We start from the raw sequence: 14366 nt of genomic DNA, 5'->3' as shown, positions 1-14366 counted from the left end.
TCCTCCTCATCCTCCTCCTCCTCCATCGCCGTCTCTTACTGACGGCCCGGCCTGCGTGGATGTGAAGTTATCCAGGAGGCGTACCGTGGCCGTGCACTCGCGTGTGCGTGCAGATGTGCGTGGGGGTGCTCGGCACAAACACGTATCGGCTCCATGATTTTTTGCTCGGTTTCGAAGGTATGCGTGTGCTGCGACCCTCGGCCCTATAAACAAATTAGAGTTTGGATCAACAACACATTGTGCCCTGCAGTACAGACAGAGGTCTTATTTACTGGGGTAGTGCCTCATTTAAATTGCACATGTGCATTTCTCGGTATGTATGAAGTGCGTGTGTATTTAGTGGTTTGGTTGGTTTGTTTTTTTCTTTTCCCTTCTGCGCTGCCCATATAGCTGGATACGCTTGGTTACAGTGTATTTCATCCAGTTACGTTATAACCCCTATACCAATACAGAGCGGTATGGTGGAAAGCACAAATCCTAGATGCAGTATGCACCCTTTCAGAACCCAGGAGGCTGGAAACTGAAATGGCCTTGGATATTTTACTTGAGTGTACACCAAAACTAAACACTCAAGATAAATATTATTTGGAAAGGCATATTATTTATATTTTTGTATTTATATTTATACTTACCTTCTTATGCCTTCCCCCCCCCTTTATTTTTTTTTTTCCCCTCCAAGTGAAATTGTAGATCTTCAGATGTTGTAAGAAACATAATTACATGCATGATAAAAATATTTTAAAAATTACTTGGGAATTCACCTTTACCTTCTAATGTCTGGAATATTTACTGCTTGTTTAACTAGTTGGTCTCTTTTACCACACTAAGAGTAGGCTTTAGAAGCCTGAAACAGCTATGTTTAGGTGGCGCTTATCTTCTGTAGAAACCATCCTATTAGGAAGACTTTGTCATGATTATGGGCCATGCCTAACTTTTTTTTTTTTCTCTAAATCTGCCTTGGTCCTCACACATGACCAAATGTCCTCATCTTTGCTGTGGCAGAACTTCCTTTGGCTTGATGTTCATCATCAGTAGGAATTATCTCTATATTTACAAAACCCTCAGTGGTTTCAGCGCATCTTAATGTGTTTTGTCAGCAATTGCTTTTTGCATTTTTCACGTCTAATGTCTCAAACATCTGAAAGCACCATTTCTAAGAAAACTTAGCAGTATGTACAGTTACATATTTTTATAATACAACTAAAACAGAAATCAACTTTGTTAACCTGAGTTAAAGCATTGAACAAAAAGAACAGAACATACGTGCTGCTTAGGTGTCCATCTCACCTTTTGACTCTTGTCTCATAACGTCAGTGTTTCACTGGAGATGTGAGGATTTGTTTAACTGGTTCAGTCCTTTATTAAATATTGAAATCCTTTTAAGGTCTTAAAATAGCATCTGAAGAGAGTAGTACACAGTAAACTGATTCTTAATAGGATTATTCTTTGCTGTATCATAGGCACTTCACACTGCCTTCATATAGACTGTAAGGAAATCAAGTAGAAAACAATAATAACAGAGATAGGAAAAGATTACTTTGTTGTTTCTTTCCTATAGGACATGATTTGTACCTTCTTGACATGAACAACTGAAACAGGCTTGCAATGTTAAAGGAATAATTAAAAAAAATAAAAAGGCACCTTGTAAGTACCTATGTAAGTAGTTGGAGAACCTTGGTATTTTAGAGAGGAAAATCAGATATTCTTACATTGGTGAGGTATAATCTGTGAAAACAACTTTTTATTTTTTTAAGTTAGAATACCATATAAAACCTTACTTGGAAAGGAAATGTTTTTAGCATATGGATGTAGGCTCTGGATTAAACTCTCTTCTGTTTGCACGTGTGGGGTGTTTTTTTCTTGTTTTTATTGTGTTTGGTTGGCATTTTTTTTAAAACCCTTTCGATTTGCTGGTGCATGACAGGAGATGTCTCTTTCTAACAACAATTCTGGGCTGGCTGGTGAAAATCCTGGCTCGGCACCGTTACATAATGGTGGGGTGGGTTTGGGGAGGTTACGGTTCCAGCAGTTTCATGCAGATTGCTTGTGGCTGAGAGCTGCCTCTTCAGGGGGTTGCTGCTGGCATTTTTTTTTTTGTGTCTTCTCATGCTTAAAAAACTCAAATATACTGAGAAGTGGGATATTTCCATAGGCGAGGACTTCATCTCATACTCATTTTGCTTTGCTTATTGAATTGTCTGAACTGTGCTTAAACTGATTTGAATCAAAAATAAAACATGCTTTTGGGAGAAGGGGAAAAAGGTTTAGGAGCCCCTGATGCTTATGAGGTCCTGGTCTTCTCCCACTTCTGTTATGCAGCTTGTGCACAATTACAGTTGGAGTGAAATTTTTGGATCTGACACTGTTGTGTAATGAGCAGTGTAAAGAAGAAATTCAAGTCTGCGTGTAATATTAAGTTTTCAGTAGCCAATTAACTCTTATTAAAGTTGATAAAACTTGCGTTCTGTTGAGCTAAAGGAAAAGTATGTGAATCCAGAGGATGCAGTTAAGGTTTGAGAAGTACTTTTTTGATTTACTCTCGTACTCTCCTTAAGGTGGTATGTATTAGACAATTCATCTTCACTCTCTGGATTTGTGATCTTGTAGAGGAGCAACACTTTGATCTGTTGACTGCAAATACAGTGACCTGTACATTCAGGTACATTCAGAAGTTTGTGGGATCAAGGCTCAGGACAACACTGACTTGCAGCAAATACTGACTTGACATATTTACGAATTGAAATTACTTGCTTTTTCATTAGAGGTGTGATGCAGCCTTCACCTGGACAGAGCTGTCTAAGTTCTTGTTCTCCTTCAGGACTGAGGAAGCTACTCTTTGTCCACACTGCTTTTAACTCCTGAGACTTGCCAGCCAGAGTGTGGGCTTGATTGTTCTTGTGAAGGTAGGAATACCTGTCTGGGAAAAACTGGTCTGAGGATACTAGCTCATTCCTCATGGGTCACATAACAGCTGTCTGATGTCAACAGCTTTTGGTCACTACTGACATTAGCAAGTTTTGAACCCCACTGACGTGGAGGGAAAAGCTGTGTATCGTGTTACTTGACCTCCTCAAAATATTCAGTGTTGCATTACTGCCTTCTAGAAATACTGCTCTAAAGCAGAGTAATCCTAAATAAAAACTTTGAAAGTGAACTGGTGTAGTCATACAAAGATTTCCTGGAAATCTTGCTGTTAGCTAGGTACAGTGATTGTTTTGATTCTTCTGGGCAGGTCAGATGGTTATGTGCTTTTGAGTGGTTTGGTAGTTGGGTTTTTTTTGTTGTTTTTTTTCCCCCTGTTTTCTTTTTTTTTTTTTGCTTTGAAGGAAAGTGGAATTTTAGTGAAATCCTTCCATCTCAGCTGTTTAGATGGGTTGCTGCCACTGCTTGTGAACCTTGGTGCTGGCAATCTCCTTTCCTCTTGTGGATTGTGTGCTGAGGTGTACACAGTTATATTGACAATTGACAACACCCAAAAAAACTAGACACCAGTCCCTGCTGTCTCTGAATTTCAAACTGTGTCATTGTTAATGGTCTTCTAAAGTTCAGGCTGTTGGTTGTTTGTAATATAATATGAATGCCAGCTCATGATCAATATGTTAGCCATCAGTGTTAATTTCAGATTCATGAAAGGTAAAATTGCTGTCAATAATGGGAATTAGCATGGAAGTTTAGAGTTTCCATTAGTCCAGGGAGACTTGTGTGTACTTGCCAATGGCTTGTGCTCCAGGCTGGAATCCAGCATTAGTGTATTGCAGAAGCCTGCCTCTGTCTCTCTGTGAATCAAGTGCAGTTTTTCTAGCATAGATGTATCCTGCAAGTGCTGGGCTGCCCTTCAGTGGCTTTTGAGTAATTGTGTGATGACCTGAATGTCAGTAGCATTGGTGAATTTGATATTTATTTTGGTGTAAATTTGAGTGTTAGGAAATGCATGATAAGGACCAGTGTTACTTGGATAGTTATAGCTGTCTAATGACAGGAGAGTAAATGGTTATGTGGCCCTCTTCTGAGCGTGCTGAAGATTTGGTATCTGCCTGATCCTCATGAGGGAAAGGAAGGAGTTGCTTTGTAGCTGTTCCTATTGGCATAGGAAAGCTGACTCCATTTTTCTTTTAATTAATTTATCCTTGTAGTACTTAGGAATGTACTTGCTTGATCTGAGGAAGCCTGCATCTGGGTTCAAGGAGTGTTATTAACTAGAGAATCCACCTTCAGCTGTGTCAGAAAGGTGGCACCAGTACAGCTGGGGATTATCTGCTCTCCTCCATCCACTTTTACCTTCATTTGAAGGGATGGGTGTTCCTCCACCTCAGCTTTGGTAACTCTGTAATTGCAGATCCCCTGGTACCTTCGTGAAGCAAGCCATATGAGATGCAGCTGAGAGCAGAAAACAACTGAATATGCTTGCATAGGCTTTATGGTTACTTAGAAAATGAGGTTGGCATGTTATTTTCCTATGTGTAACCACTTTGTTCTTATCTCGTGGTCAAAACTTAGTTACTACTTGTCAGACCAGTGGATGCTGTCAGCTGGAACCTGCTTGGGTATTGCAGTCTTTGTGTGTTTTACGCTGTATAAACCTGCATATATGTGTGACGGGTGTATAATGCTTGTAAAGGATTGTGAATGTAGTAATGAGAAACTGAAACAAAACCAAAGTACAGTGCTTGACAGTTATGCTTATGTAATAAAGCTGGTGATTTATTTTGATTTGTGAACTCACTGAGCCTCTTAGTCATTAAGATCATTCCGTAAATAACCCCTTTAGTGAAACAAGCCTTTAGCTGTAAAGGCATAGGGGAAAAATTGTGTTCACACTGAAGGGTGCCTTTCTTACACAGTTATCACTGCACTGCATAGGCGGGAGGCTTTTCTCGTGCTTTGTATTATGAGAGTGGCTCACTAAGTTTGCGGAGTCTCAGGACTGATATGAGGTGAGGGGCAAAATTGCCTTGTTTGTGTGTTAAAAACCTCTTGTATGCTTCTGAATTCCATATTGGCTAAAGCTGTCTTCCGTTACCTGCTCTTTTTGGCTGAGCCTAGCAAGAGAGCTGGTGCTTTTGATACCACTAGTGGTGGTGAGAAACTTGAAAGAGTAGTTCATGCTGGATGTTATCAGCATTTAACTTAATTGGAAAATATGAGCCAGTTGAGGTAATTTTCCATAGGGGGATGTTGTAGAGAACAGTCGTTTCCTCCCTGCTATCTATTCCCAAATTGAATGGTATCTACTTCCATCGCATGCATCCCACTTAGAGATGATAGATGTTGCATGGTTATGCTTGCTTTTCTGTGCAGGTTGTGGCAGGAAGCTCAAATGCAAAATATATTTACCTTTGATTACATAACTTGATATTTTGAATTATTTTTTTGTAGTTCCATGACTTCCAGAAGTCATCGCATTCCTTCCTGTCTAGTATTTCTAAAGGAATTTTCTGTCAAAAGTAATTTTGGGTAATGTCAATGAATAAGTACCTGTAGCTTAGATATTCCAAACTCACAATATTTTCTTTTTTTTCTTTCTTTTTTTTTTTAATTTATTTTTAGTTTCTTCTGTTTTGCCGAGTGGCTCCTACTTAAAGTACAAAGGCAGGACTATAATTTAAATTTGGTACTCCATTTAAATATAATATTAATTCATCCAAGGCTTCCCAATAATGTTGAAGCAGCAAGTAGTGGGGGATAGTTCCCTCTTTAGAACTTTAAAGAATGTGGAGAAAAGTACTTCCTTAAGAGTATTTTAAGACACAAAGATACTGCTTAACACTCTTCTCAAGCGTGCCATAAAAGAAGCCACAAGTTTCTGAAGTAAAAGCCACTTCAAATCATCTTCATGGAAAGGTGCCTTCTTGTATTCTTTTGTATGCGGTTTCACGAGTCAAATGCAAGTTACAACTGCATAATGGTTCTTCAGCTGAACACTTAAATAATTTCCTGTTCTCATAATCAGTCATTTACCTTGACTTTCCCCATAAAAGATCATTTTATGGCTTCTCAATCAATAATGGTGGAAAGTATCATCCCAGTTCTGAAAAATATTACAGCGTTATGTGCAGCCTAGTTTACGCAAGTGCATGACTCATTGAGTGATCTGCCACTCAGGTTGTAGATTCAGATGTATTATTGCTGGAGATTGTACCCCAGGTATGTTCTTGTTGCTCTCCTTTAATTACTGAAAGAAAGAACAGACAGAAGATTGTATGTGGAGAACCAGGGAGACAATAAGTGCTATGATGGTAAATTTTTCTTTTAAAGATAAAAATCTGAACTACTTATTCCTACCCTACTTACTCCTCCACCAGAAAGCTGCTACTGTTGAAATAACACCTCCAGAGTAGTACCTCCTTGACAGTCATTTGCGTGCATTTTAAACTGACTATGAGATCTATATTTATAAGCGAGGTTAGACATGTTAGTGTTGATATGGCAACACTGCTGTATGAGGAGACCATGACTGTCTTATTTAAGATTGAATTATGATGCCAACACAATCTCCAACTAATTTCCAACTAATACCGTTTACGTTTGGAGCTGCAGAGGAGAAGGAGCCGAGTGGAAGGGCAACAGAGGTCAAAGATGGTGGGTTTAATTAGAAGGTAATTCCTGCGTCTCTGGGGGTTGCATGTGCTTAAGGTGTAGGTGGCATTCTTTCCTTTTAGGGTGTACTTTATGAAGTTTTTGAAAACATTTAGTTTGAGAATTGTCTACCACTCAAAATTCTTTCTACTTGGAGAGAAAGCTGTGCTGTACTGCACTTCTGTTGCAGCTTCCTTTTTGGTGAGTAGTTGTGTTGTGTTTTGTTTTGTTTTTAAAATAATTTCTCCCTTGTGTGTTTCAATATGCCCTGTCTTTTCCTGTCTATTCCTTTCCTACATTTCTGCAAACTTTTGTCTCCTTATTGCTTTCATCCTTACTGCTAAGTATGTCGAGCAGCCTAAGCGCTGCCTGGTAGTTGTGATTTGGGTGTGTGTACCTAACGCAAGAGGTTCACTGAACACAGTGTTTTTCCTTTGGTGCATCTTATAGGCATCTGTAGGTGCCTGGGGAAGCACATGAGAATAGGGGAAGTGTATTCTGACTCTCCCTCAGACTTGGGTTGTAATTCTGCAACCAGCTGCTGACTCTCTAGCTTTCTTTTCAGCGAATAGTTCCACTATCAGTGTGCTGCTCAAGCTCTACCCAACTTGTCACAGAAGGATATCTCTATTTTGCAGTTCAGCTGCTGCTTGCAGGTTGCTTAGCAGTAATGTTGAAAACTCACAGTGTGACTGTTAGTTTTAACTCATGTAGTATGCAAAAATGTCTGAGAGCTAGCATAGACAGTGGTGTGTTTTGGTTAACTTGAGAGGAGAGGTGGTATTAACACTCATGCTTTGGTGTCTTTGCAACCAGCTGCAGAAGTTAGTTAGCAATGGAAGGCAAGATTTGGTGAAGTAGGTAATACTTGAAAAAAACCTGAAGTTCACCATAGATGAGTGAACTTTAAAACCCCACCTTAAACTCTAAGCATAAAAGGTGCAGAACCTAGTCTGCATAGATTGTACAAAATCTTCGTGGTAAAGAAAGGAAAAACTATGCAATATGGTTGCATTAAATCTTCCAGTAGTAATAGCTGGTTTTCCATATTTCAGATAGGCATATATGACTTACTAAAATAATTGAAGTCTGATGCATTACAGGGCTTTCAAAATTGAGAAGTGCTGTAATGGGATTAAACATGTACTGTTGGAGACAGGTATTGGTATAACAATGTCAGTATTCTACACCATATTCTTTTTTCTCCATCCTATCTTTTAGAGGCATGCAGCTTAGCCATTTCATTGCGTCAGATTCGTGTAGGCCAAAATACTTTCCTTGAGTCATCCTGTATGTTGCACAATGTAGAACTGATGGAGTGGAGCAAAAAAGTATAACTAACCTGCTGTGGAGCAAACTCTGCTATAATGTTGGCTCTGATACTTGCTAGTTATATAAAAATATCACGCCTGCACAGTGTTGCCACAAGAAAGGAAGTCCACTTTGAACTTCTGATTGGAATGTTGAAAATAACATGTGTTAATAATGGGTTACGCAGATGTGATGCTGCAGACGGTCTTTAACACTCACTCTGGGCATTGTTCAATAGGCTTAATTAATAGAATCCAAACTACAGGTTTTTGGCCTAATTTAGTGTGTGATTAGATTTTAATTTTTAATTTAAGCTTTTGTGAGTGTATTTGAAGGTAGGTTGTATGACTAATTTTGATTTTTACTTGCTGATAGTGACAAGTCAGTAGTTGCGTGGCCACATAAAGCAAAGTTCCTGAGTTGTTCATGTTTTGAAGTAACCATCACTTGGAAAGAAATCCTTTGCAGTCTAGATAGATGGCCCAAAGTGAGAGAAAGAGGCTCAGCTTCTAACATGTTTTCCATTGCTGTGTTTCATTATAAGTACATGTTTAACAATTATTTCTCTCTTTCTTTGGATAGGGGTGCTTTGTTTTTATTGTACTTCTGCTATGGCTGTATTTGTTACGAAGTCCCAGATTGGTTCCTATGAAAACAGGTGTATGCTGTGTGTGATTAGGTGGTACTCTTTCTGAAGTGTTTGGAATTCCTCTGGAAGTGTTTTTCTGTCCTGAAGTGGAGAAACTGGTAAAATGAATGCTAGCTTTCTTAATAAATTAATTATTTTCTTGGTAACTAGGAAAAAACCAAAACAAAACCAAAAAACCAAAACAGTGAACGAACTTGTGACTTCTTCCTGGTCTATAGTTCTATATGGGTGATTTTGGAGGGGAAGGCACATGGCTAGAGCGGAACACAGTCATGTATTTTCTCTAGAAATGACATGAAATTACTTGAAATAGTATGTTCCAGGTTCTGTGAAGATTTTATGTGGGAATACATGCTTTTCCCCTAGCTTTTTCTCCATCTGTCAAGGAGTAATGCTCCAGTAGAGAGTTGTATCTGAAAATTCTTTCTGCATCTGTATATGTGGGTTTTTTTCTATTTTAATGTTTTCTTTGCATTTGTGTATTTGAATCTTATGAAAAAAATGGTTTGCTTCACATATAGTACAGTTAACAAAACAATTAAAAACTTCTAAATGGGGAAGCCCACCCTGTTGTTGCTTCCAGAGAAAAGATGTTTTGTAATCCACTTTGGACTTGAGATAGTTTTACTCAGCACACCTCTTTTCAACAACAAATTTGGGATTTCTTGGCTGAATTCTGCTTTTATTACTGGAAAAGACAGTTTTAGTAATTTAATACCTTTTATTTACCATCATTTTTAAGCAGTTTAACATAATTGACAATTTGAATGCAGAACCATTCATACAAAATCCCTTCCTATCCCCCCCAAACAACAAAAAACAACCCATGAACAGAAATTTTAAAAAAAAAACAACCCCAACCAAACAGAATATTTAAATAATTTTTTAGTCTTTTTCCATGATGCTTGCCAAGTTTTGGTTTGATGTAGATTACAATGGTCATGCTGTGTTACAATCTTTGAAAAAGTGCAACTGGTCATTAGCTGCAATGACACGAACAGCTGTAGTATTTTATAACAACAGCTGGGAACAATCTAGTTCTCTTCAATAACTTTCTTTTATTGTTCCTTTCATGCCATTTTTAAAATGAGAAAGCGAAATCATTGTATTTGTTCTCTATTTTACACCAGGGATTTCTTCATAAGCAGTGGTGGCAATTAGGTATCAAAATTCGGCTTTGCTCTTTGTGAGTTGGAACATTTCCCTCTGCAGGACCTGTTTCATAACCTGCTGAAATCTGTGGGAGTTGGAGTCTTTTCATTAACTTGAGTAAACTGTGAATCAAGTCGTCATCCCAGGACTTATAATTTTGGCCTTCCTTTTCAGTGCATGATTTCTCTTTGGTTTAAACTGCTTTGTTATATCTGATCTTAAGCAGCTTGGGACAGGACGGCGTTAGCTCTTATTGTAACACTGAGCAAAGTGCACTTCTACTGTGCAATGCTCTCACTTAGCAAGTGAAAAGGGACTTGTCTGTTTGTGGGTGGCTGGTTTCCCAAGAAATAGTTTGCTGTTCTGTTGCTGTGTCTTCAGAATTGTAGTCTAAAATGTTTTCTGTGTATGTATGTATGGCTATTTTTTATCATTGGAAAAACAGGTAGGAGCCTTTCTTATGTATACATTTTTTTCTGTGTCCCCTTACAAATAAGTTTTCTTCAGTAATGTACACATCTGGGTTGCCTTAAATAAAATCTGTTTAACTTATTTTTCTGGTGTAATAGAGTAAGTCTTAATATTAAAATCACAGTGGTAGTACTAAAGATGTACATACCAGACCTGCGCAGGAGCATTATTTTCTTCCCTCAGAGACCTGCTGTTCTGTGTCACACAGTGGTGGTATCTATGATTAGTAGAAGGGAGCCTAATGGCATAACAAGTTATATTGGGCATTCAGCTGGGGAGTTTGGGAGGAAGAAATGAAGAGAGCACAGCGGCAAGGGTATGTGTTTTCAGTGCAGTAAAGTGTTACTTAGGGAATCCTATCTAGTTTACAAATCAAAAGCGGAGATCTGTTTAAGGAGTGCTTTGCCTAATGACTTATATTGGCTCAGGTGAATATCTTAAAGGTGTCTGTGCAGCAGGGCGGGAAGCTATGTGGTAGCTACTAGGGAGCTTGGCTCTATCAGGAAGCAGAGAACTGGCAAAGGCAGTTGGTGAAACTTTTAGTTACTCATACTCTGTGTGTATAACCCTAAGTTTGGTTTAGATTATCAGTGAATGATCTTTCTACATCTTTTAAGAAAAGTTTCCTGTGATGAAGTGCTCATAGTTTCTGTTAACTGCAACGACTTCTAAGCTGTTTGTCCTTACATTATCAGTAATAAGGAGGGGAAAATGACTTTAAGATGCTATCTTTTGAATATACTGAGATGAGGTTACTTTTGATAGAGGGAGGAAAGGAAGAGTGAACTAAAAAAACCCCATATTTGTACTACAAAAGGGGAAAAACCTGCATTCATCTCAGTTGAGAGATTAACTTAAGCTTCTGGGATGTTGACTACCTTAGCAGGGATGTTGTTTGGTTTTGTTTTGTTTTTTTTTTCCCCTGTATCCTTTAACATTCTGCTCACCACTCCACTGGAGAAATAGTTTATCCTTAATTTTTATGAATGATGTGTCAAAGTACCTTTCTCAATCACTCATAACTAAAAAGTATGAGCTTTGACACCTTCACAGAAGCACAGGATGGTTGAGGCTGGAAAGGACCTCTGGAGGTCATCTGGTCCAGCCCCATCTCTCTCAGACTTTTGTTGTAGGAGAGATGCCTCAGTCCCTTAAATCATCTTAGTGGCCCTTTGCTGGACTCTCTGCAGTTGCTCCATATCTCACAGTTTCTGTGTGAAATCTAAATGTAAATAAAAGTTAATTTATACATATAAAGAACTTGCACATTAGGGAGTAGCACACTTTTATCCTTTTTAACAAGGTGCTGCTGCTTCCCTGGAGCTCTGAATCTCAGGTGACACCTACCTCACATGTAGATACTGTCTGCCACCTAGAAGGTGAGGGTTGTCGCTATCATTAACAAAAGTCTTAAATGAGTGTGAATTTTTTGTACAGTATTAACCTCACATCTTGTATCCTATTGTCACAGACAATACTTCACTGTAGGATATTGTTTGTATAACCTAGGCTAACCTTAGAAGTGCTGCCAGTCGGAAAGTTACTCTGGAGATATCTTTTTGGTTATAATCCAGTTGCTGTGGCTTCTGAATGCATGTTAGGCTCTTTCCCCCAGACCTGATTTACGGGAGTTGAAGGAGACAGAGGTTTTTATAGGTTATCTTAGAGAATTTGCCAACAGCCTCCTGGTCTGCATTCGGAGGAGTGTTGCCAGCAGGTGGAGGGAGGTGATCCTTCCCCTCTCCTCAGCACTGGTGAGGCCACACCTGGAGTGCTGGATCCAGTTCCGGGCTCCCCAGTACAAGACGGACATGGACATACAGGAATGAGTCCAGCGCAGGGCCACAAAGGTGACTATGGGACTGGAGCATTCATATGAGGAGAGGCTGAGAGAGCTGGGGCCATTCAACTGGGAGAAGACAAGGCTCAGGGGGATCTCATCCATGTGTATAAATACTTGGTAGGAGGAAATTAAGAAAGGGGGAGCCAGACTCTTCTCAGTAGTGCCCAGTGACAGAGCAAGAGATAACGGGCACAAATTGACAGCATTCACAGTAGGTGAATTTTCTGGTTTTCAAACACTGGCACAGGTTGCCCAGGGTGGTTGTGGAGTCTCCGTCCTTGGAAATGTTCAAAAGCTCTCTGGATGTAGCCCTGGGCAGTTGGCTGTAGGTGACCTTGCTTGAGCAGGAGTGTTGGACCAGATGACCTCCACAGGTTCCCTTCCGACCTCAACCATTCTGTGATCATCTTTTACTGAACTCTTTTAGATGGATAATTAAAATGCTATTTATCAATTCAGAGACCTTTTGACCAAGCACGAAATACAGAAATCTCCTTTTAAAAATGAAAGGTTATGTCTGCTAATGAGGTATTCTAAAGGAAGAATGCTTTGTGTGATTATGAGGATCTGCCATAAAAATACTTATTTTGAAATAGCAGCAAGATATGTTGCATTGGGAAATTATATAATTTTTTAATTGACGCATCCATATGTAGCTGGTAGTGTTGCTGGCAAAACATTTGCACAGATCACTCTTGAAAAATTTTAGAATCTCCTGAGCATGTATAGCTCTGGAGTTTGGTGTACCTTGAAAGCAGGGACAGGTAGTATGCCCACTGTACTTTGCTTTGGGCAACTCTTCTGACATGACCATCAGAAAGGTCTGTTTACTAATTACTGGAAGGAAGTTGTAATCTTTTACTAGTCCTTGGTTCATCTGATTTTTCCATAGTGGCATGATGGTTAAAACTGAGGATTGATAGCAATTGTCTTTCAGCTCTAATAGTCTCTGGCGTATTTTTTTCTTTGCTGCATTCTCATGCCTTTTTATTTCCCTCTGAAGATGCACATTGCCCTGTAAAGCTGACTAGGAAGTACCTGAATGTTGCATGTGTAAAAGTAAAAATCAAACCCGTGATAAGGGAATCTCTTGATGTGGGTGACAGGGAATGAAAATAAGCATTTGGAAGAGTTTGAGTGTGACAAGAGTATGCTGACTGCTTCAGAAAAGTTAGTGGAGCTACCACGCTAGAAGTTTTGAGCAAGTTCTCTAGGTGGGATCACCTTCATGGATAATTAATCTGGAAAATGGAGATAATTTTTTTGTAGTGAAAATGCAGCTTCCAGCGTTGCTCAGTTGACTAGATACATTTGAGGAAAATGATAGACAGATACTGTAATTTAAAGTATGAATTGCCTCAGTGCTCATATAGATCATACTGTATAATAAAAACCTGGGGCAACATACATCCCTATGAAAGAAGTTTAAATCCACTTACTGTCTTTGCAACATACTGAACAACAACCGGGAAAAGGACTTGTTAGTGCAGCTAATAAATCTTTGGCCTAATTATTTGTAATTGGAAAAGTGTATGTCAAAAGATGCCTTGTTCTGGAGAACTTCTGGTTGCAAAAAGGCAAGTAAAGTGTTGAAGAGTTGCCTTAAAGATATTGAAAAAAGGAAAGAAAAAGACAGGTTGAATATAGATATCATGACCTGGAAGGATGTTCCTGGCAAGTGAACACACCAAAGGAGCTGAAGAAGTGCTTTGAATAGATGGAAATGAAGAGCAAATGAGAAAGCCCAACAACCCGCAGATGCTTGTTAGTAGCATATGTTCACCTAGCTGAAGCATGAATGGCTATTCCAGGAATATCTCTTCTAGCCATGCTGCAGGGTGTTTCTTCTTAAGCAGATCCGATGGTTACGTTGTCATCTCCTGCTCGGGTACAGACCATGCAAAGAGAAGGCTTTTTAGCACAGTGGGTACCTGTCACAGTCCCAAGTAAGTCACCGGAGGAAATTGTTTCTATGGATTATATTAATGAAAAACTTCTTGAGACTGACCATGGAGGAAAAGTTATTGTACAGCTGCTAAAATTTGTCTTTATTTATGAGGGAAGGTGTATGATGCTGGAATTTGTTGTTGAGAATCTACTGTATCCTGATGCTTTGATATATCGGGCAAGATTAAAAGCTGACTTCAGTTTGTGCCGTGTTTTATCTGAACCGATGATGCAAGCTGCTTCTAATAAATAATTTTATCAGCAAATATTAACAAATTACCGTGGTTTCATAGGGCTTCTAAAATTTTTGCCTGAAGTCTTAATATAACAAAACTGGTAAAACTAAACCCTGGTTCTGTTGTGATTCCCAGAAAATAAAGGGCTGTGAGAGGACAGTGGATTCTTCCCATGCCTTGA

Source organism: Haliaeetus leucocephalus, unplaced genomic scaffold, assembly GCF_000737465.1.
Source record: "Haliaeetus leucocephalus isolate CR32 unplaced genomic scaffold, Haliaeetus_leucocephalus-4.0 Scaffold140, whole genome shotgun sequence".
Lineage (NCBI taxonomy): Eukaryota > Metazoa > Chordata > Aves > Accipitriformes > Accipitridae > Haliaeetus > Haliaeetus leucocephalus.
The sequence above is the reverse complement of the archived record's forward strand: the minus strand, read 5'-3'. Positions refer to the sequence as shown.